General features: G+C 47.5%; 1 long non-coding RNA gene across 1 annotated transcript; it reads left to right on the top strand.

Annotated features, from left to right (window-relative positions):
• The first annotated feature begins 60 nt into the window (after window positions 1-60).
• On the top strand, window positions 61-19,313 carry LOC137212148 (uncharacterized). The gene is made up of 5 exons (XR_010937376.1): window positions 61-614; window positions 826-984; window positions 1,891-2,008; window positions 17,524-17,612; window positions 18,921-19,313. It is a non-coding gene; the product is annotated as an uncharacterized lncRNA (long non-coding RNA).
• The last annotated feature ends 4,089 nt before the right edge of the window (window positions 19,314-23,402 follow it).

Genomic DNA, 23,402 nt, shown 5'->3' with positions numbered 1-23,402 from the left:
CCGCAGCGGGGTCAGCTCTCCCGCGGCAGGACCCGCTGGCCGGGAGACTGACCCTCCGGACCATGGGCCACACCCTCTCTGGGGAGACACGCCCCTCCTCCCACCCGCCCCCACCCCACTGCCTGCCGCTGAGGCCCCCAGATGCGGGGGGGCAGTCTGAGGCAACCCTTGGGTGCGGGGCCCTGCCTCGGGGGGAGCTGGCGTGTCGCATGGGGCGGGGAGGGGACTCGCCCCACTGCACGGACATCCGCCCCTCCCCTTCCCCACCACTTGCCCCCCAGCGGCCATGTGGCTCAGCCTGGCAACTCGTGGACCCGTCGCAGGGCAGGGAGAGCTGATGTGGACGCCCCCCGGAGAGGAGAGACTCAGCCCAGCACCTCCCCCTGGAAATGCACCCCGCCCACCCAACCTTCCGGGGCCTTCCCCCAGCCCCCCAGCCCCCCAGCCAGGGGCCCTGACGGCCGCTGCCTTCCTTCCCTGAGCTAAAGGCGCTTCCAGCACCAGCCAGCAGGGGCGGACAGGAGGCCGACTTGGGCTTCGAAATTAGACCTCCCTTCCAGACCAGCCCTGGTCCAGACTCAGCGCTGGGACTTGGGGACGCAGCCACCATCCAAGTTAGTATCCAGCCCTAGGTCACCTCCCTCTCCCTCACTCCTAAAATCCAAGCCGTCAGGATCCCCACACCCGGCAAACCTACCAATTTGTCTCTATCTCTGCCTGATCCAAGCAACTATCATCCCTGCCGGGGAGACCACAGCTGCCTTCAGGCTGGTCTCCCTGCTTCACTCCTGTCCCCAACACCCCCATAATCGATTCTCCTTACAGCAACGAGAGTGATCTTTCAAAAATGAAAACCAGATCACCTAACTCCCCTCCCCCCAGCTGGTGGCTTCCCTCGACACTTGGAGTAAAAGGCAAAGCCCATACCAAGCCGGTGCAGTCTGGATGCCCTTCTCCACACTCCACCTTCATCTCTGATTGAAGGTACACACTACACTCCAGTGTAAACACCTGTGCTGTCCAATGTAAGTTCACCAGCCACAGTGGCTATTTAAATTTAAGTCAGTTACAATAAAATTAAATCAAACATTCAGTTCTACAGTCACATTAGCCACATTTCAAATGCTCATAGTCACATGTGGTTAGTGGCTGCCACGTTGGATAGCACAGAGATAGAACTGTTCCATCATAGCAGAGAATTCTACTGCACAGCCCTGCTCTAGACATTCTGAACACACTTCAGTCTCTCCAGATGCCATGCTCTCTTCTGTTGCCTCCAAGCCTCCAAGACTTTGCACAAGGTGTTGCAACTGCCAGGAACACACACACACACAAACACACACACTGCCTTGCTCTAGCCAATTCCTACCTCTCTGTTTAAACATCACTTCCTCTGGGTAGCCTTTCCTAGACCCCACTCTGTGTTCCATGACACTTTGCATTTCTCTGATCATAACTCATTGTCCAGTATTGTTAACATTTACTTTATCATCTGGCTTCATCTCTTTTTTTTATAAATTTATTTATTTATTTTTGGCTGCATTGGGTCTTCGTTGCTGCACGTGGGCTTCTCATTGTGGTGGCTTCTCTTGTTCCGGAGCGTGGGCTTCTAGGTGCGCGGGCTTCAGTAGTTGTGGCTCGCAGGCTCTAGAGCACAGGCTCAGTAGTTGTGGCGCACAGGCTTAGCTACTCCACAGCATTTGGGATCTTCCCAGACCAGGGCTCGAACCCGTGTCCCCTGCATTGGCAGGCGGGTTCTTAACCACTGCGCCACCAGGGAAGTCCTGGCTTCATCTTTAACAATAACAGATGCCTTGTGAGCAGTCACTACGTGCCAGACGCTGTGCTAAGTGCTTTACGTGCAACTCTCAGAGCAACCTTATTTCACAGATGAGGAAACTGAGGCTGGGCAAGAGTAGATACCCTGTCCAAGGCCACGTGGCTGCGAGGTGACAAAGCAAGGATTCAAATCCAGAGCCACACATTTACCCACCAAGCTCTCCAAGAGGTGAGATCTTGCTTTTTTTTTTTTTTTTTGCTGTATCTCATCACCCAGCACAGCGTCCAGCCCCCAGTTGGTGCTCAGGAAGGCTTTGAATTATGATCATAATGCAGAGGACATTACTGTGCTGTTGGGGAAAAATTAAAGAGTAAGTGGAGACCCTCAAGTCCTTCAGAGGCATCACCACATCAGGTGACAATGACAGTTGGCAGACAACTCTAATTGCAAATCAAGTTTATAAAAAGTTCTCAGATTATCAGTCATCGGGAAGATGCAAATCAAAAACCACAATGAGATACCACTTGACACCCACTAGGATAGCTATAATTTAAAAGACAGATAATACACTACATTGTAAATCAACTATACTTGGATAAAATAAATTTTTTAAAAAGACAGATAATAATAAGTGTTGGTGAGGATATGGAGAAGTTGGAACCCTCATACACTGCTGGCGGATTATATGGTGCAGCCCCTTTGGAGAACAGTCTGGTTGTTCCTCAAAATAATTAAACATAGAGTTACCATATGACCCAGCAATTCCACTCCTAGGTAAGTACTCAAAAGAAATGGAAACGTAAGTCCACACGAACACCTGTACACAAATGTTCACAGGAGCATTATTTATAATAGCCAAGTGGAAACAACCCAAACGTCCATCAGCTGATGAACGGATAAATAAAATTCTATCCATACAATAGAATATTATTCAGCCGTAAAAAGGAATGGAATAATGATACATGCTACAACAGGGATGAACCTTGAAAAAATTAGGCTAAGTGAAAGATGCCAGTCACAAAGGATTTATATTGCATGATTTCATTTATGTGAAATGTTCAGAATAGGGGACTCTACAGAGACAGAAAGTAGATTAGTGGTTGCCTAGGGCAACAGGACTTGGGGGGTAATGGGGAGCTGAAAGGGACAGGGCTTCTTCTGGGGGTGATGAAAAATGTTCTAAGTTTGATTGTGGTGATTGTTGTAAATATGGCAGACCATTGAATTGTGCGCTTTAAATTAGAGAACTATACGTGAATTTCACCTTAAAAAAGAAAGAAAAGGTCCTCTGAGCAGAGAAGAAACACAGCTTCCTCAATTCCAAGGCCACTGGACTCATGTTTCAAAAAGCTTCAACCAGTCCAGTCTCCACGCGAGGAAAATCTCCCCCAAGCAGTCTTTAGGCTCAATCTTTCCATGTGTTTCACTTCACACTTAGTAACTTTTTGTAAAGGAATGTTTTTTCACTTGAATTGATTTTCAGAGTCGATTTTAACAAAAACAAGTGAGAGGTTCAAGAAAGGTGCAGCAGGGGACTTCCCTGGTGGTCCAGTGGTTAAGACTCCGTGCTTCCACTGCAGAGGGCATGGGTTCGATCCCTGGTCTGGAACTAAGATCCCGCATGCCACGCGGCCAAAAACAGAAAAGAAAGAAGGAAAGAAAAAAGCGCATCCGAGATATCCTCTGGAGTGGGGAACTAAGTAAGGGTGGAGGGTGGGAAGGCAACTTCCTTTACGATATGCATCATTTGGACTATTTGAATTTTTTACCACTGCCTTTAGAAAAACAAATATGGCATCTCTTGCAGAGTTAAACAAGCAAACAAAAAAACCCAACTCAACTGTGCAAGAGATGTCTAAAGCCTGTGCATAATTAATGTAAATTCTAAAGAGAGGTGGGAGAGAGGGGTCCAGAGTGGGAAGGAGGGAATTGCTCTGGCCTCGGAGGGAAGGGAGGGTGGGACTTGGGGGGGAAGCGGGGTGCACAAGCCTGCACCTCTGCTTCTCCCAAAACTTGGTCCAGAGCCTGGGCTGGGCCTGTTTAGTGGCCAGATGCAGCCTCTCTGAGCAGCTTTGTGTCTGAGACTGACAGAGAAGAAATAGAAATAAGCCAGTTTAGGAGGCTGGACAGTCTTCCTGGAACAAGGGAGACAGGGACTGGAGTTGAGCAAAATCGTAATGGGAGAGGAAAATACTGGCTGAGGTGGCCCTGGCCCTCAGAGGGCCACGGAGGCCAAGGGTGCCTCCTGCAGGAGAACGGGACCGAAGTCCTGCTGCTGTGGGTGGGGCCCTCCTGGCCTGGGAGGCTTCTGGCTCTCAGGGAAAGCGAGCTGCCCCTTCCCACACGGCCTCAGCGCCCCGCAGGCCACTGCTCAGCCAGGCCCAGATGTGGGGCCTCTCTCCCGGGACTCAGAATAACCACAGCCAGGCCGAGGGCTAAATCCGGGGACCCAGTCCCAAGCGCATAGCCTCTGGGGAATTTCCCCGACCTCGGGCTGGATCTGGGCCCGTCATAAACAGCCTCCGCTATTGGCTAATAGATGTCTGATTTTACTACTGAGAAGACCGGGAGAGAAGGATATTCTGTCGTCTGGGAGACAAGAATAGAGAAAGGGGGTGTGGGGAGGCGGAGGCGAGATACAGACGGGACAGACAGAGGAAGCTCTGGTCAAAGGGACAGAGTCAAGCCCGATTAGAGGGGCACAGCCTGAGGCCAGATAGGCAGGCCAGAACCAGCGACAGCGACAGGAGAAAGACCAGACGCAGGCTGAGTCAGCCTGGACCAAGGAAGCATCAGATAGCCTGACCGAGACAAAGGATGAGCCGGAAGGCGTCCGAGGTCGAGCCGAAGAACCGCGGTCGAGCACCGAGGGGTGAATGCCAATCAGGAGACCAAGCAGGTGACGCAAAGGGCCCGCCTCCACCCTTCAGCCACGCCCACACCCGCGACTCCTCCCCTCCGCGCCTCAGCCACGACCACACCCAGGACTCCTCCCCTCCGCGCCTCAGCGTCGCTCGCACACCCAGTTTCCCGAGGGAGCCCCTCCCTTCGCGTCCCCTCAATTACCCGCCCAGGTGAGGCCCCGCCCCTTTTCCCGACGAGCCGCGGGAGCCAGGTGACCGCGGTCCTGCTGGGCCTCCCAGGTAAGGACGCGGTAGGAGCGCGGCAGAGCCTCCCCGCTGACGCCCCCCTCCCCTCCCCTGTCACAGCGCGGGAGTGCGGGCGTCCGGGCTGTGGCCCCCGCCTCCGTCCAGGGGAGCGGGTGCGCGCCCGCGGGGCGCACCCAGCGGGTAGGGAGGCACCTGCCTCGGGCTTTCTGGGCGTGGGCAAAGCTGGAGGCGCGCGCTCGAGCCGGCGCCTCGGAGGCTCTCTGTTTTTTACGCCCCACCTCCACGCTGAGAGGGAGATCTGTGGGCGTCTCGATTTTTGAGAAGCGGAAACGGAGTCTGAGGGGTGAAGTTAACTGGCTCGCTCTTGATTACAGCTCAGTTCGCAGGTGATGGCGGTGGGACTGGGAGCAGGCGGTCCCGTCTCCTTTTGCGTTCCCATCTCTTTTTCTAAAAAAGTCAGGGTTATTGTAGTATAACTTACACCCTTTAAAACTTTAATGTGCTTTGTAATTTTTAAGAATCTACACCCCTTTAAAGCCAGCAGGTCAGAGAATTTTGACAAAAATATACAAGCATGGGCTTCCCTGGTGGCGCAGTGGTTGAGAGTACGCCTGCCGATGCAGGGGACGCGGGTTCGTGCCCCGGTCCGGGAAGATCCCACATGCCGCGGAGCGGCTGGGCCCGTGAGCCATGGCCGCTGAGCCTGCGCATCCGGAGCCTGTGCTCCGCAACGGGAGAGGCCACAACAGTGAGAGGCCCACCTCTACCGCAAAAAAAAAAAAAAAAAAAAAAATATATATATATATATATATACACACAAGCATATAAGCATATGACCACCACAGTGGTCAAGATACAGAACATTGTCATCACCCCAAAATGTGCTCTGTTGCCCCTTTGCCCGCCCCTCCCCCACCGCCATGCTCTGGTAACCACTGATGATTTCTGTCCTCTACATCTGCGGTCTCCACAATGTCATGTGAGTGCAGTCACACAGTACGTGTCATCCCTGGCTTCCTTTAAGGTCCCACATATCTTGCTTTTGCTGCAGTTCCCCTTGGCAGTGTCTGACCACCTCCCAGACCCCTAGACTTTGAGGAAAATTTGTTGTCCCTGCCTGGGGCTAGTGCAGGCCTGGAAAGGAAGGATGTTTTGAAGGTGCCTTAGTCCATTCAGGCTGCTATCACAGACTAGGTAGCTTATAAACAACAGACATTTATTCCTCTTAGTTCTGGAAGCTGGGAGTTCAAGTCAAGGCCCCAGCATGGTCACCTACGGTAAGGACCAGGATGGTAGCCAGGGCCTTCTCCCTGTGTCCTCACCGGATGCAAGGGCAACATCCCTCTGGGTCTCCTTTATAAGGGCACTAATGTCATTCATGAGGACTCCATCCTCCTGTACTAAGCACTTCCCAAAGCCCTACCTCCTAATACTGTCATCCTGGGCAATAGGATTTCAACCTGTGAGTTTTGGGGGGCACAGAGACTTTCAGACCACAGCAGAGGGAAGGACAAGTTGACTCAAGAACCAGGGACAGGAGTGCAGAACAAGGGTTTAGGACGTTTCAGAAATGCCACTCACATTTAGACTTTATCATGTAAGTTGTGGAGAGTGAGTTAGAGTTGACTGTTAGACCCTCCCTCAGAGCCCCAGGGTGCCCCAGGGGGCTGCCTCAATGTTAAAAACCCATCTCAGAAGAGAAAGGTTGTTGGCCAGGAAGGCTGAGTGTCCAGGCCAGCACAGCCTGAAAGCAGCACTTGGGTCCAGTGAGTTGGAGCGAGAACAGGAAAGCTTATGCCTCAGAGTCTCCTTTGTGTCTCTGCGTGGTCTCCTTTGGTCCCAGTTCCACTTTTTCTGTTTGTTTTGGGGGGATCTCTGCCTTTCATGGAAGAGGCTTTCCTCGAATGTCTGGCACCAAAAAGCCAACTGTGTGGATGGGGCTTCACTGAGCATCCTCCATGGGTGATGTCACAGTTCCCACAGTTTAGCTGACAGGTGTCCACTTCATTCCCCCCAGTCAGCAGGGTCTCCTCTGTGCTTGGGTTCCCAGGGCACTAGGTCTCAGCTTCTCTACTGAGTTACGAGTGGCCATCCACCGTCCATGGCGCAAACACTGCTGGCCGTGCCTCTGCCTGGTCTCCCCTCCCACTCTCTTTGTCCCTGTGGATTTACTTTTTTTTTTTTTTTAATCTTCTATGATCACTTTAGAGGGGCTTGGGGAGGAAGCCATTTTTAAACGATGGTTGTGATGTTTTATTTCTTTTTTCAAGACAATCTGAAGTCATCCCCACCCCCTCTGCCCACAGAAGGTGAAGAAGTTGAAGTTGGGATAATGTGCAGACCACCCTTTGGAGGTGTTTCATTATACAGGGAAGCAGGGAGGTGGCACAGTAACTAAGGAGACGTGAGGTCAAGGTGGGTGGGGATTGTTCGTTTAAAGATCAACTGTCCATGAAATGACAGATTGTGTTTGTATGCTGATGCATGTCCAGTGGTCAGTGCAGGGGGGAGGGTACCTGCAAGAACAGAGACCTCAAGAAGGTGAGAGGATGGCCCAAGTGGAGGTTTTCATCTCTGTTCATGGAGCGAGAAAAGGAGTCAGGTGGCCCAAGTGTGGACAGGTTTCAGGCCAAGGATGGGAAGGTCTGACGGCCGGTGTTTTCTCAAAGAAACGTGAGGTCAAGGTCACCATCTGGGAGTAAGGGTGTGGGAAGGTTGAAGAAATAGAGCCTATCACCTCTTAGAGAAATGGAGAACTGCAGGGCAGTGCTCAAACCCCTTCCGAGTTTTGTCGTCATGAATTTAAAATGAAGCCAGTCAGCTGAGGTGTGTGATACCCTCCCCCGAAGGCAGGTGCAGGACTCTTCCAGGCTTCAGGTTTTGCTAGGTGACTAGGGAAGAGGAAGAGGTGTGTTTCCAAGGGAGGGTATATGCAGGGATCAGACCCTCTCCTCCCTCCCCCACCCCAGCAGCTCCCAGGGCCCTGGGTACCCCAAGGCTAAAGGGGTTCCCAGCCTCTCTTGTAAATAAGCCAGTTACCACATGACAGCTGGTGCACAAATCTGCCCGAGCCTGAGAAACTCAGGGAGAATGTCAGAGAAGGAAAGAGAGGGAATTCGGCTTTCCAGAGGCTGAAGTAGGGGGCATCAATTAACCTCCAACCCAGAGAGCTGATCCTGCCCAATAAAGGGCTCATGCCAGGGGCTGGGGCTCTGAATTCACTTCTGTACCTCAAACCTGCAGAAGTGCCAAGGCTCTACCAGCTCTGAACTCGTGTGCAAAAGTTATTTTAATTCTGACTTCAATGGTTGGTTTTATGAAAGTATTTCCCCTTTTTCTTTGCTCTTAGCTATGTATATTTTCCTTTTTTCCTTTTTTGGCTGTGCTGTGTGGCTCGCAGGATCTCAGTTCTAATTAGAATTTTTGTCTTTTCTGGATATGTGCCCAGAAGTGGGATTGCTGAATCAAATGGTAACTCTATTTTCAGTTTTTTAAGGAACCTCCATCCTGTCCTCCACACTCTCCAGCATTTTTTATTTGTAGATTTTCTGATGATGGCCCTTCTGACCGGTGTGAGGTGATACCTCATGGTAGTTTTGATTTGCATTTCTCTAATTAGTGATTTTTTGTTTTGTTTTGTTTCTGGTTTTTTTTGTGGTACGTGGGCCTCTCACTGTTGTGGCCTCTCCCGTTGCGGAGCACAGGCTCCGGACGCGCAGGCTTAGCGGCCACAGCTCACGGGCCCAGCCGCTCCGTGGCACATGGGATCTTCCCGGACCAGGGCACGAACCCGTGTCCCCTGCATCGGCAGGCGGACTCTCAACCACTGCGCCACCAGGGAAACCCATTAGTGATGTTTTTTAAAAATTTTACTTATTTTTGGCTGTGTTGGCTCCTCGTTGCTACACACGGGCTTTCTCTAGTTGCGGCGAGCAGGGGCTACTCTTCGTTGTGGTGCACGGGCTTCTCATTGTGGTGACTTCTCTTTGTTGTGGAGCATGGGCTCTAGGCTCACGGGCTTCAATAGTTGTGGCTCGTGGGCTCAGTAGTTGTGGCTCACGGGCTCTAGAGCGCAGGCTTAGTAGTTGTGGTGCACGGGCTTAGTTGCTCCGCCACATGTGGGATCTTCCCAGACCAGGGCTTGAACCCATGTTTCCTGCACTGGCAGCTGGATTCTTAACCACTGCACCACCAGGGAAGTCCCAATTAACGATGTTATTAGTTAGCACATCTTTTCATGTGCTTCTTGGGCACCTGTATATATTCTGTGGAGAAATGTCTATTTAGGTCTTCTGCCGATTTTTTTATTTTTATTGAGCTATATGAGCTGTTTGTATATTTTGGAAGTTAAACTCTTGTCGATTGCATCATTTGCAGATATTTTCTCCCCTTCCATAGGTTGTCATTTCATTTTGTTGATGGTTTCCTTTGCTGTGCAAAAGCGTATAAGTTTGATTAGGTCCCATTTGTTTATTTTTGCTTTTATTTATTTTGCCTTTCCTCCCCTCCATTTTTATCTCCTTCTTCCAGGACTCCTATTTTCTAAATGTTACCACTTCTACTTTTATCCTCCGTATCTCTTAGCTTCTGTTTTATACTTTCTGTTCCTTTGTTCTTTCTTTTTTCCTTTTGGGGAATTTCTGTTCTTCCAGTTCACTAATTCATTCTTCAGCTGTCTAATTCATCCATTCAAGAGAATGTTTAAATATTATTTTTTAGTCCAACTATTACGTATTCAACCTAGTCTCTCTTATTGGTTCTTTTTGATGTTGTTTTGTAGTTCCAATAGCTTCCTTATATCTTTTAACATGTTTATTAATCTAATTTAAAATTCTTATTCTGAAGATAATGCAGTGTGTAGCTTTTCTCTTGAAAGTGGTGATGTCCTTAACCTGTGGGATCTGACCTGTCTCCAAGTAGATAGTGTCAGAATTTAGTTAAATTGTAGGACACCCAGCTGGCGTTGCTGAATTGGTTAGTGTTGGGGAAAAAAAAACCAACCTCACATTTGGTGACCAGAAGTATCAGAAGTGCAGTATTGAGAGCAGAGGAGGTTGCCATACTATATCCTCTGGGTATATTCTGTTCTGTCCGCAGGCCCCAAGAAGCTCAGCGCATGGGGAGTAGATAAACCCCAGAGGGAGGCTCCAGAAAAGCACAGCCAGCCACCCCTCGACCCACAGAACAGCCCCTCCAGGCCTGTTTCCACACTGTGCTCTCCAGAGGGACTCGCCACTACGACGTCATCCGTTAGGCCTGGTTGTTTGGAGGGGGATGAGTAGGCAATTGCCGAAATCAGTCAGTCCCAGCCTGTTTTTCTCAGCGTCTCCCAAACACAGGAGGTCTGGGCCGCCCTGATTTGGCTCCAGAGGCCTGGAGCAGAGATGAGAGTCACTGGAGGGGTGGCAGCAGGTACTGCGTGTTCCAGCGCAATGGTGGGGGAGAGGCAGGAGCAGACCCACTGCTCCATTTCATCGTCCCAATTCAGAACACGCGTCCCCCCCCAGCACCCCAGGAGACTTTCCCACCCTCCCCTGTCTTGGGGAGCAGCCCTCAGGGCTCCTGACCCCGACCTAGCTTGGTATTTATCTTCCCTGGTAAATATGGGGATGTTACAGGCCTGTTCCACTTGATGACTGGGCATGTTTGTCTGGGCGGCCTCAGCACTTTGCACAGGGTAAGAAGGACCAATTTTTTTTTTTCCTTTTTTATTTTTTTAATTGAAATATAGTTGATTTACAGTGTTGTGCTAATGTTTGCTGTACAGCGAAGTGACTCAGTTATACACATATAGACATTATTTTAAATATTCTTTTCCCTTCTGGTTTATCCCAGGAAATTAGACAGAGTTCCCTGTGCTATACAGTAGGACCTTGTTGTTTATCCATTCTAAATGTAAAAGTTTGCATCTACTAACCCCAAACTCCCAGTCCGTCCCTCTCCCTCCCCTCCCAGAAAGACAAATTTTATTTCTACACACGTGAGGCTTTGGAGTAAGGCCCAGAACTCGTATCCCCAGGAGATGTTTAGGCCCATATTCACACAGAGCTGTTCGGCCCCATCTGTTCAGATGGAAGTGGTGATATTTGCTGATTTCTGGGTGAGACCAAACCATGCCCCACAGAAAGTTTGTGTCTCCACCTTCTGCCCCTTACGTTCTGTGTTCCTGGGTCACCCCAGAGAGCCTGCACAGATGGTGTATATACTTTGGGGTATGTCTTTAGGCATGGGCCTCGTATTTCACTATAAATTTCCATGTGAGGAGACCCATTTTGCGCCCCGCTCACCTGAACCTCGTGGCCAGAGGTTGGAGCCGTGCTGCACTGCTCTGGCCTGAAATACAAGTGGGGACGGCAAAGCAGGAAGTGAGATGAGTGAATTATTTTAGGTGGATGACGTGAGTCTGCAGGGGAGCAGCCTCTTAGAGGAAACCACCAGCACTTTACTAGGGCTGAGCAGTCTCCACCTGCCTTCTTGTGGTTTTACAGAAAAGAGGAGAGGAGGTCGCAGAGGTTTCAGCGTCGGGGTGGGGGTGGGGGTGCCAGAGGAGTGCAGAGGATGCAACGTGCATACTCTTCCAGCCCCCGCTGCATCCCTTCAGCCTCTGTCTTCTCGCCTCTGGAGGTCTCTGTTTGTCTCAGCTCCCTGCTCATGCCCTTGCGTGGCTCGGGGCCTTGGTCCCTCCCGAGGTCCTGGCTGGTGTGGGAACAGGAGCCTCCAGGAAAAGCTCGGGGCAGGAGTAGCATCATCTAAAAGGCCGTCAGAGCACCTGAACTTAGTATTGGCTGCAAAAAGAGAGCAGGCCGCTTGAGCTTCTAAAGGTGATTACGCTCAGGCCTGATGCTCAGAAAAACAGCTTTCACAGGAGTGGGAGGGGCCGGGGTGCCGATTCTCGGAAGCCAGGGCAAAGCAGGAGGTGTTGGGGCTGCCAGCTAACCCATATATAGCAGGGTGGGAAGGCTGAGGATTATGGAAGGGGAGAGCATTCTCCCTGGGGAGTAAGGCCTTCTTTGGGTAAGCCCCAAAGGCCCTTTTCTCTCCCAAATGCTGAAGCATCCCCTTTGCTGGAGCGGTCAGTATTTTCCGCTCTGACTCAGGGCGAGCAGAGCAGTTCTGAAAACTAGAAGTCTGAAGAAAGGCAAGCTGAGCACAGCCGGGCCTCCCTCCGGCCTTCTCCCGCTCCAGAGCCTCCTGCGCGGATGGATGTGAACTTGCTGCTGCTTCGCGCAGCAGCCTGAGTTCTGGGGCCAGGTGGCCCTGCTGGCCCAGCCCCTCCACTCCTTCAGCGTGTGGTCCATGCCTCTCAAACACTGGCCTTGAGGGATGGAGGGAAGGCCCTCAATTTTCAGAACGGCTCCCTCACTTCTTTGGCCCAGAAATCATAAAGAAAAGGATTGGCAGCTTCCTTTTGAAATCCAAAACTTCGGTTTTTACAAAGACACCATAAACAAAAAGTGAAATAACCCTCTGAAAGACACTGTTTATGACAGTTATAACAGAAAAATGATTACTTTTTAGAATGTATAAGGCGGTCCTACAAATTAATAATAAGAACGGGCAAAGATGTGAACAGGTAATTTGCAATACAAATTAATGTCAAAAAATGCAAAAAGTGTTTAATCTCACAAGTTTAATCAGGGACATGCAAATTAAAAGTGTCATTTTTGCCCTTCAAATTATCCAAAATTAAAGTGATTATTAATATATATTGGATATGGTCACCTTATCTTTGATAAAGGAGGCAAGAATATACAATGGAGAAAAGACAGCCTCTTCAATAAGTGGTGCTGGGAAAACAGGACAGCTACATGTAAAAGAATGAAATTAGAACACTCCCTAACACCATACACAAAAATAAACTCAAAATGGATTAAAGGGCTTCCCTGGTGGTGCAGTGGTTGAGAGTCCGCCTGCCGATGCAGAGGACACGGGCTTGTGCCCCGGTTCGGGAAGATCCCACATGCTGCGGAGCGGCTGGGCCCATGAGCCATGGCTGCTGAGCCTGTGCGTCCGGAGACTGTACTCCGCAACGGGAGAGGCCACAACAGTGAGAGGTCCGCGTACCGCAAAAAAAAATGGATTAAAGACCTAAATGTAAGGCCAGACATTATAAAACTCTTAGAGGAAAACATAAGCAGAACACTCTATGACATCAATCACAGCAAGATCCTTTTTGACCCACCTCCTAGAGAAATGGAAATAAAAACAAAAATAAACAAATGGGACCAAATGAAACTTAAAAGCTTTTGCACAGCAAAGCAAAACATAAAAAGACAAAAAGACAACCCTCAGAATAGGAGAAAATATTCGCCAATGAAGCAACTGACAAAGGATTAATCTCCAAACTTTACAAGCAGCTCATGCAGTTCAATATCAAAAAAACAAACAACCCAATCCAAAAATGGGCAGAAGACCTAAATAGACATTTCTCCAAAGAAGACATACAGATTGCCAACAGACGTATGAAAGAATGCTCAACGTCACTAATCATTAGAGAAATGCAAATCAAAACTGCAATGAGGTATCACCTCACACAGGTAAGAATGGCCATCATCAGAAAATCTACAAACAATAAATGCTGCAGAGGTGTGGAGAAAAGGGAACCCTCTTGCACTGTTGGTGGGAATGTAAATTGATACAGCCACTATGGAGAACCGTATGGAGGTTCCTTAAAACACTAAAAATAGAACTACCATACGACCCAGCAGTCCCACTACTGGGCATATACCCTGAGAAAACCATAATTCAAAAAGAGTCATGTACCACAGTGTTCATTGCAGCTCTATTTACAATAGCCAGGACATGGAAGCAACCTAAGTGTCCACCAACAGATGAATGGATAAAGAAGATGTTGCACATCTTCAATATACAATGGAATATTACTCAGCCATAAAAAGAAATGAAATTGAGTTATTTGTAGTGAAGTGGATGGACCTAGAGTCTGTCATACAGAGTGAAGTAAGTCAGAAAAAGAAATACAAATACTGTATGCTAACACATATGTGGAATCGAAACAAAAATTTAAAAAATGGTTGTGAAGAACCTAGGGGCAGGAGAGGAATAAAGACGCAGATGTAGAGAATGGACTTGAGGACACGGGGAGGGCAAAGGGCAACCTGGGACGAAGTGAGAGAGTGGCATGGACTTATATATACTACCAAATGTAAAATAGATAGCTCGTGGGAAACATCCACATAGCACAGGGAGATCAGCTTGGTGCTTTGTGACCACCTAGACGGGTAGGATAGGGAGGGTGGAAGGGAGACGCAAGAGGGAGGGGATATGGGGATATATGTATATGTATAGCTGATTCCCTTTGTTATACAGCAGAAGCTAACGCACCACTGTAAAGCAATTATACTCCAATAAAGATGTTAAAAAAAAAATATATATATATATATATATATGGGATCCCCTGGTGGTCCAGTGGTTAGGACTCCATGCTTCCACTGCAGGAGGCGCAGGTTTGATCCCTGGTCTGGGAACTAAGATCCTGCAAGTCGGGCAGTGTAGTCCCCAAAATATATATATATGAGGGTCTGGAGAACTAGGTACTCTTGTGCAGTATTGGTGGGAATTCATATTGGTATAGTTCTCTTTTTTATTGTGTTAAAAAATACATAACAAAATTTACCGTTTTAACCCTTTTTAAATATAAGATTCAGTGGCATCAAGTACATTCACATTGTTATGCGCCATCACCATCATCATCTCCAGAGCTTTTTCATCATCCCAAACTGAAACTCTACACCCATTAAACACTAACTCCCCATCCCCTTTCCTCAGCCCCGACAGCCACCATTCTACCTTCTGTCTCTATGAGTTTGATTACTCTAAGGACCTCGTATAGGTGGAATCATGGAGTACTTGTCCTTTTTGTCTGGTTTACTTCACCGAGATTCATCTACATCGCATGTGTCAGAATTTCCATCCTTTTCAAGGCTGAATAATATTTCGTTGCATGTGGTACCGTCTTTTTTTTTTAATAAAGCATTTTATTTTTAAAATTTTATTTATTTATTTATTTATTTTTGGCTGTGTTTGGTCTTCGTTTCTGCGCGAGGGCTTTCTCTAGTTCCGTTGAGTGGGGGCCACTCTTCATCGCAGTGCACGGGCCTCTCACTAGCGTGGCCTCCCTTGTTGCGGAGCACAGGCTCCAGACGCGCAGGCTCAGTAGTTGTGGCTCACGGGCCTAGTTGCTCCGCGGCATGTGGGATCTTCCCAGACCAGGGCTCGAACCCGTGTCCCCTGCATTAGCAGGCAGATTCTCAACCACTGCGCCACCAGGGAAGCCCCCTGTACTGTCTTTTTGAAGGGCAACTTTGTAGTAATCACAGATTTCAGTGCCATATTCTTTGATACCATTCCACTTCTAGCTATATCCTGAAGAAATATCTGCACGTCTGAGATGAGACGTTCTCAAGGATATTCATTGGAGCATTGTTTTATTTATTTATTTATTATTTTTTTGGCCACCCACCACATAGCTTGTGGGATCTTAGCTCCTGACCAGGGATTGAACCCGTGCCCCTTTCAGTGGAAGCCTGGAGTCCTAACCACTGGACTGCCAGGGAAGTCCCTGCAGGGTTGTTTTAATAGCCAAAAAACCCCACACATATCCATCAGTAAAGAGATGGGTAAAATATGGTCTATCTGTACTGTGAAATATATTGTAGCAATTCAGAAAGAAGCAGGGAGATCTGTATGTGCTGGCTTCAAGCTACATGAGTATGTTCTGTACAATTCCTTTTATGTATAATTTTTAAAGTATGATTTTATATAATACATACATATGTAAACACACTAGAACAACCTGGTGGTAAATACACCAAACCTTTACCAAGTGACACAGAGAAAGATAAGTGTGGAGAGAGATTCCGAGGAGGGACACTGAAAAAGGACTTTCAAGTTTTATTCTATACACACACACACACACACACACACACACACACACACACGTATCCATTGATTGAGTCTTGACAACTGGATCACACTCACTGTTATTTAAGTAAAAAATACTGAGAAAATAGGAAATATGCTAAATTGAGTATATTTGGATTGTAGGTTTAATGGGTGCTTTCTTTTTCTGTATTTCTCAAGTTAATTACATTGAATATGTATTACGTTCATAATTAGGAAAGCAATAATTTTTTTTTTTTTTTTTTTGTGGTACACGGGCCTCTCATTCTTGTGGCCTCTCCCGTTGTGGAGCACAGGCATGGCTCACGGGCCCAGCCACTCCGCGGCATGTGGGATCTTCCCGGACCGGGGCATGAACCCGTGTCCCTTGCATCGGCAGGCGGACTCTCAACCACTGCGCCACCAGGGAAGCCCTAAAATTATTTTTTAGTAGCGCTTTTTTAAACCATTTTAAAAATTGAAGTATAGTTAATTTACAATGTTGTTAGCTTCAGGTGTACAGCACAATGATTCAGAATATATATGTTCTTTTTCAGATTCTTTTTCATTATAGGTTATTATAAGACATAGAAATTGAAGTATAGTTAATTTACAATGTTGTGTTAGCTTCAGGTGTACAGCAAAATGATTCAGAATATATATGTTCTTTTTCAGATTCTTTTTCATTATAGGTTATTATAAGACATAGAATATAGTTCCTTGTGCTATACAGTAGGTCCTTGTTGTTTATTTGTGTTTTTTTGGCCATGCCGCCATGTGGGGTCTTTGTTCCCTGACCAGGGATTGAACCTTTGCCCCCTGCAGTGGAAGCGTGGAGTCCTAACCACTGGACCGCCAGTGAATTCCCGGGTCCTTGTTTAGCAATAAAATTATTTTAAGGAAAACATGGTGTACCTACTATGAATTATTATGCAGACATTAGCAAGATTGAAGTAAATATATACATTGGGACATGTATATATTTACACAAATGTGTCTGTAGTGGCATAGAAATCCAGAAGGATACCTACAACGTGTATCCTTACAGTGTCCTTATGAACCAATAAGTAATGTTCCCATCACCCCTGATATAATTTCATTCCACTTTTCTCCTTGCTAAGTTCCTGCTATACAGGCCATCATATTGATCTTGAATTTAAGCTTTCTTCTGCCGTAGGACCTTTGCACATGATGTTCCCTTTGCCTGGAACACCCTTCCCCCAGATATCATGAAGCAAGTCCCTCATTTCCTCCAGACCTTTGCTGAAATGTCATATTATCTGTGGGGCTTTCCCTGATCACCCAATGCCCTTTATTCTGCTTTATTATTATTTTTTTTACTATAGTACTTTCCATTATCTAAAATATGATGTATTTACGTATTTGTCTGTCTCCTCTCCTCTTTAATGTAAGTTCCATGAGGGCAGACTTGGTCAGTTTTGTTCATTGCTACATTTCCAATGCTAGAAACACAGTAGACGATAAATATTTGTTCAATGAATAAATGGATGGAAAAATAGTCTCTTTCAATGGTTTGCTCGGGGGTGTGTGGGAGAGGTAAGAGGGGATTTTTCACTTTTTACTGGATACTCCTATATGTCATTGGATGTGTTTTATCAAGAGCTCGGAAAAAAAAAAAAAAGAGCTTGTATCACTTTTATATTTAAAAAAAATCAGGTAACTTTTTAAAAAAATCACATGTCCAAACTTTACTACTGTTTTGTCTGTTAACAGCTGATGAAGACAAGCCATAGCAGGTACCAGCTGACTAAGAACAACTTACAGAAGAAACATTTAACCTGAAAAGTCTTATCCATTTCCCTGTGAGTTGGAAAAATGTTTTCCTTTATATTGTTCTCTTTTGTATTTGTGTTGCTCTATTTTTTTTTAATTTTATTTATTTATTTATTTATTATTTATTTTTGGCTGCGTTGGGTCTTTGTTGCTGCGCGTGGGCTTTCTCTAGTTGCAGCGAGGGGGGCTACTCTTCGTTGTGGTGCGAGGGCTTCTCATTGCAGTGGCTTCTCTTGTTGCCGAGCACAGGCTCTAGGTGCACAGGCTTCAGTAGTTGTGGCACATGGGCTCAGTAGTTGTGGCTCGTGGGCTCCAGAGTGCAGGCTCAGTAGTTGTGGCACACAGGCTTAGGAGCTCTGCGGCATGTGGGATCTTCCTGGACCAGGGCTCGAACCCGTGTCCCCTGCATTGGCAGGCGGATTCTTAACCACTGTGCCACCAGGGAAGCCCCTGTGTTGCTCTGATTTAGTAGTAGAATATCCAGACCCAGTTTGTGACACTCCCTGAGGCCAGCAATGCTTCTGCCCTGCAGAGGCCAGGAAACCAAGCAAAATCAGCAGTGCTGGGTAGGGAGATGGGAGGGGTCATGGCTCTAACAAGGTTTCTCAAAGTGTGAGGGATGTTACCCGATTGAAAAGTTAAGTGGAAAAAAAAAAAGTGAAATTGGAACACACTGGGTTGAACCACATTAAACCGGTTCCTTTAAGGCAGAACTTCTTGGAGTCTTCAAGATGGTCTCCAAGGGGGAAGTAACAGACAACTTCCTGAGCTCCTGTGACCACAGCATCCTTTCACGGTGGTTGTAATGTTTGGAGGACAGAGTTTGGGAAACACTGATATCAGAAACTTGTGTAGGTAAAGGTGTTCCTTAAGAGGAGTGCTGGTGTTAACATGGTTAGAGGAGTAGGTGCTAGAGTAAATTATAGGCGTTGGCAGACCTACTAGCTGGAGAGTGACACTCAGCTTCTGATGGCCACGAAAAAGAGGGGGAGATAAGGATGGTGATGGGATCAAGAAAGTATGAAAAAAGGAAAATCTCGGGCTTCCCTGGTGGTGCAGTGGTTGAGGGTCCGCCTGCCGATGCAGGGGACGCGGGTTCGTGCCCCGGTCCGGGAGGATCCCGCATGCCGCGGAGCGGCTGGGCCCGTGGGCCATGGCCGCTGAGCCTGCGCATCCGGAGCCTGTGCCCCGCAGTGGGAGGGGCCACGGCAGTGAGAGGCCCGCGTACCGCAAAAAAAAAAAAAAAAAGGAAAGGAAAATCTCAAAACTTATTTCCCAGTTAGTATCGTTGCACTAAGTGCAAGATCCTTTCCCAAAAATCAACATTTATCTTAAAGCTTCCACTTGGTGTTGGCTGGGCCTGATTGAAAGAGAGCCATGACTTGCCCCTTTGGATTATTTGAGGAATGAGCAGAGTGTATCTAAAATGAAGCTTGTGATGGACTTCCCGGGTGGCGCGGTGGTTAAGAATCCACCTACCAATGCAGGGGACACCGGTTCGAGCCCTGGTCCGGGAAGATTCCACATGCTGCAGAGTAACTAAGCCCGTGCGCCCCAACTACTGAAGCCCACGCGCCTAGAGCCCGTGCTCCACAGCAAGAGAAGCCACCGTAATGAGAAGCCCGCGCACCGCAACGAAGAGTAGCCCCCGCTCAACGCAACTAGAGAAAGCCCGTGCACAGCAATGAAGACCTAATGCAGCCAAAAATAAAAATAAATAAAAAAAATTTTTTTTTAAATGAAGCTTGTTGAGGTTCAGTAATCTTGTTGAGGTTCGGAAAGTCTCGTGAGACGTAGTTTCCATGGAAAATGAAACAGAGACTGGTGCAAAATAAGTCTACTCTGCAGTTTGGGAGTGCGGCCTGACTTCAGGGCGGAATGACTGGCCCTTGGACGGGGACCCGCTTGTTGTGAACACTGCTGCTGCTGTGTTGTCAGTGACTTCAGTCCTCTTGAAAGCCTGGGGGTGGCGATAAGCTGAAATACATCTCCCTTCACAATCCCCCCTTTCCTCTCCTGAAGCCACACACAGGGGCCCACTCATCTGCGTGCTTGTGCACATGCGCACACCTTTTGCTCTAGCATTTTTCACTGTCTTGAATGGTGTTCCATGAGTTCCTATCTCCTTCATTCTGTTGAACTACTGCATTATCATCATTTAACCACTCCCCTTTGATGGGCGATTAGCTTGTTCCCAATTTTGTCATTACAGTAGCGTTGTCGGCACTAGGCAAGTTTTTCCATTGTTTTAAGTACTTCACATGTGATCCTCATAACTACTCTGATAGGTATAACTACCCCATTTTTATAGGTAAGGAATCTGATGTACTGACAGGATAAATGAGTTGCCCAAGGTTACAAGCCAGTAAGTGGTGCAGCCACGTATGAACTCAAGTAGTCCTGTCTCCAGAGCAACACTCTGAACCATTACATTAGACATTTTTACACTGAGGGCATATGATCTTTTAAATTGAATAGACCTAATTTTATGTAAAATCCACTGTGCCGTTTTCATATTTTTCATTTCACTGAGAACTGGCAAAAACTTATCTTGGAGTGGCAGCAGGCCACAGACCAGCCCCTGGGACCACTGCTTTCAGTATACCAAGCAAGTATTCTTTTAACACATCTTTGCACACACATGTGAGCATTCTTTCAGGAAAGAGAACAAGAAATATATTAACAGAAACTCTTCTTTTATCCAATTCCTAAGTAAAAGGGAAACAGTGAAGATTACAAGTGGGGTGGTCGAGTGGCAGCTTGTTGTGCAAACTCTGGCATCTCAGGGCACGTAATGATGTACGGTACAAGCAGTTCTGGTCAACACAGGGAATCTGCTTTCCTGAGATAGCACAGGTCCAAGATTAAGTTTAAAATAATTTGCAAGACTGACCCACATACACTTTGGACACCAGTCTAACAAGTCACAAAGGTCCCCTAAGCATCCCTCTGTGTTATTGTTTCTGAGGTTTTATAAGGGGTGGAGAGGTCCAGGGAGACATTCCCTTAAAGGAAGGGCAGGTGAAGTATTTGCACCATGGGGTGTAACGGAATATACATGTATCTTCCTTCCCATGGGCTCTTTAACATTTGGACCAACACTGGACTTGAGAACTATATTCCTGACAGTTGGATGAGAAGCTAACTGGACAAGGAACGTTGAGATGAGTAGGTGATAGGACTGAGAACTCTCTTGGCTTGAGATACGTGAACAAATCTTTATGAACTCTCCCATCCCTTTCTAGGTCATCCCAAAGTTTCACTCCTAATCACATTTCCCCACTGCATTGCTGACCCCTCAGTCAACAGGAGTCAGCTGGAACCACAAACCACAACTGGCCTGTTGAATTCAGCGTAGAGCAAGGTTTGAGGCCAAGAGTGAAAAACCGACTTCCAAAACCAACTGATGGCACAGGTTGTTGAAGACCAACACATTTAGAGAGACTTTTCCTTGCTCAGACTTCAGGTGTGTAGAGTGAGTTTCCTGAGATCCACAGACTTCAGGTGTGTAGAGTGAGTTTCCTGAGATCCACAGATTTCAGGTGTGTAGAGTGAGTTTGCTGAGATCCATGAATACCTTAAGGGATCCCTACAGATAGGAAGAGATCCTGAGAGAATTAGGGCAACAGCTGAAACCTTACTCAAGGGATTCACAGGACTGCAGACCTGCGAGCCTGTCAAGTCAGTGATTTGGGAGAAAGGCCAACACAATTGTGCGAGTCCTATCGCCCAAATCAGCACTAGTCTTCACTTACTCAGGTGAAATGATTTTTCAGGTTTATTAAGTGTAACGTGTAGGAAAGAACTTTTAATCCTCAAAACCCAGCTTTACTGCAAAAGGCCTAAATTATTAAATATTCAGCAAAACACCCGACCTGCAAGCAGCAGTTTGAGGGGCAAGGAACCTAATAAAACTTCATGAATTTTCTGAGCTATGTCAGAGTTGACACTTGGATTCCAGTCCTTGGTTTGCCTGGAACAAAAACCAGGCCTTGAGCAAGTCAAAACACTGGGACTGGGAAGGATATAACCTTCCAATCTGACAGTGAATATAATGTGTTCCCTTAAGTCTAAGGAAGGCTTTTTAAAGGCTTGATGTTTCATTACCACTTTTTGTTGTTGTTGTTGTTGCGGTACGCGGGCCTCTCACTGTTGTGGCCTCTCCCGTTGCGGAGCAACAGGCTCCAGACACGCAGGCTCAGTGGCCATGGCTCACGGGCCCAGCCGCTCCGCGGCACGTGGGATCTTCCCGGACCGGGGCACGAACCCATGTCCCCTGCATCGGCAGGCGGACTCTCAACCACTGCGCCACCAGGGAAGCCCCATCCGAAGCAGGGGACGCGGGTTCGTGCCCCGGTCTGGGAGGATCTCACATGCCGCAGAGCGGCTGGGCCCGTGGGCCATGGCCGCTGAGCCTGCGCGTCCGGAGCCTGTGCTCCGCGACGGGAGAGGCCCCAACAGTGAGAGGCCCGCGTACCGCAAAAAATTAAAAAAAAAAAAAAAAAAAGTTTTAATATAAGCAGTTCCCCCCCTCTCTGGCCCAAGTTTTTACCACTCCAAGCAGTTGAAGCATTAACAGTCTAAAATTAAGAGCTACCTCCAGTGTCTAACTTAACCAAGAAAACCGGGTAAGTATTCCAATTTAGTATTTCTAGGACAGAAGTTTAAGAAAAGCTACTGCGAGGGCAGAGTTCCTAAAACTATGCGCCAAGCACTTCCCAGGTACACCTGGAGTTATCAAAGGTGTATTTCTAGACATGCTCGGCTTTCTACATTTTTATAACACGCCTCTGAGTGATTCTTACCCCTAACATTGCTTTTGTGGTTACACCAGCTTTAGTACCAGAAGAGCTATTTCCCTAGCATAGTGCAAAACTGAGATAACCAGGAGGGCTTCCAACTCCTCCCCCTTACTTGCACGTCCCTCCCCTCACCACTGTTTTGTACCAAGTTGAGAAGGAGCACTGAAGTTACATTACAGCGAGTCGACTGTGAAGGGGGAAAAGGTTGAGAACTTGAAAGTATTGTAAAAAAATAAATTAAAAAAAGAGTACCTTGTGCCCAGAAAGATTCTTACTCCCTCGGTTTTGTATCAGTATTGGAAACATACTGCCTAGTGTTTATTGGTATGGCAGCACAAAAACTGCTTGTGTAGGGCTTAGACAAGATTCTTACCACGACCTGAATTAGAGAATCTCTTACTGGAGCAATCTTATCCTTACAGTGAGGCAAAGCTGTTAGTCATTAGGAACCAATTATGTTAGGAACCACCTTAATTTGCTGCCTAACACACCCAAGTCAGCAAGTTGCCTTAGGTTAGTATACCCTTTGTTATTTTAGAAGATGTTGGGGGTAGGAGTTTATTTTTGCTGTGCTGGGTCATCCTTTCTGTGCGAGGGCTTTTAGTTGTGGCAAGCGGAGGCCACTCTTCATCGCGGTGCGCGGGCCTATCGTGGCCTCTCTTGTGGAGCACAGGCTCCAGATGCTCCGTGGCATGTGGGATCTTCCCAGACCAGGGCTCAAACCCGTGTCCTCTGCATTAGCAGGCAGATTCTCAACCACTGAGCCACCAGGGAAGCCCTAGTATACCCTTTTAACTCAGGAATTCTTCCAAGCAATTTGTCTCTCCACCTTTGTTGACTAGGGCTCCACTTGGTTCTTGGCTCAGTTCACAAAGCAGAATTAGGGTTCTATATCATTGTCTAAGGCTGAGCACTTAAATGTATGCACTAGAAAGAAAAAAAAAAGCACAAGGATAGTCAACAAATAATGATATTGAAAGCACAACTGAGCAGCCTGGATCACCATCTGAGGTGGAG

The sequence above is a fragment of the Pseudorca crassidens genome, chromosome 19 (genome assembly GCF_039906515.1).
Source record: "Pseudorca crassidens isolate mPseCra1 chromosome 19, mPseCra1.hap1, whole genome shotgun sequence".
Lineage (NCBI taxonomy): Eukaryota > Metazoa > Chordata > Mammalia > Artiodactyla > Delphinidae > Pseudorca > Pseudorca crassidens.
The sequence above is the reverse complement of the archived record's forward strand: the minus strand, read 5'-3'. Positions and strand labels throughout refer to the sequence as shown.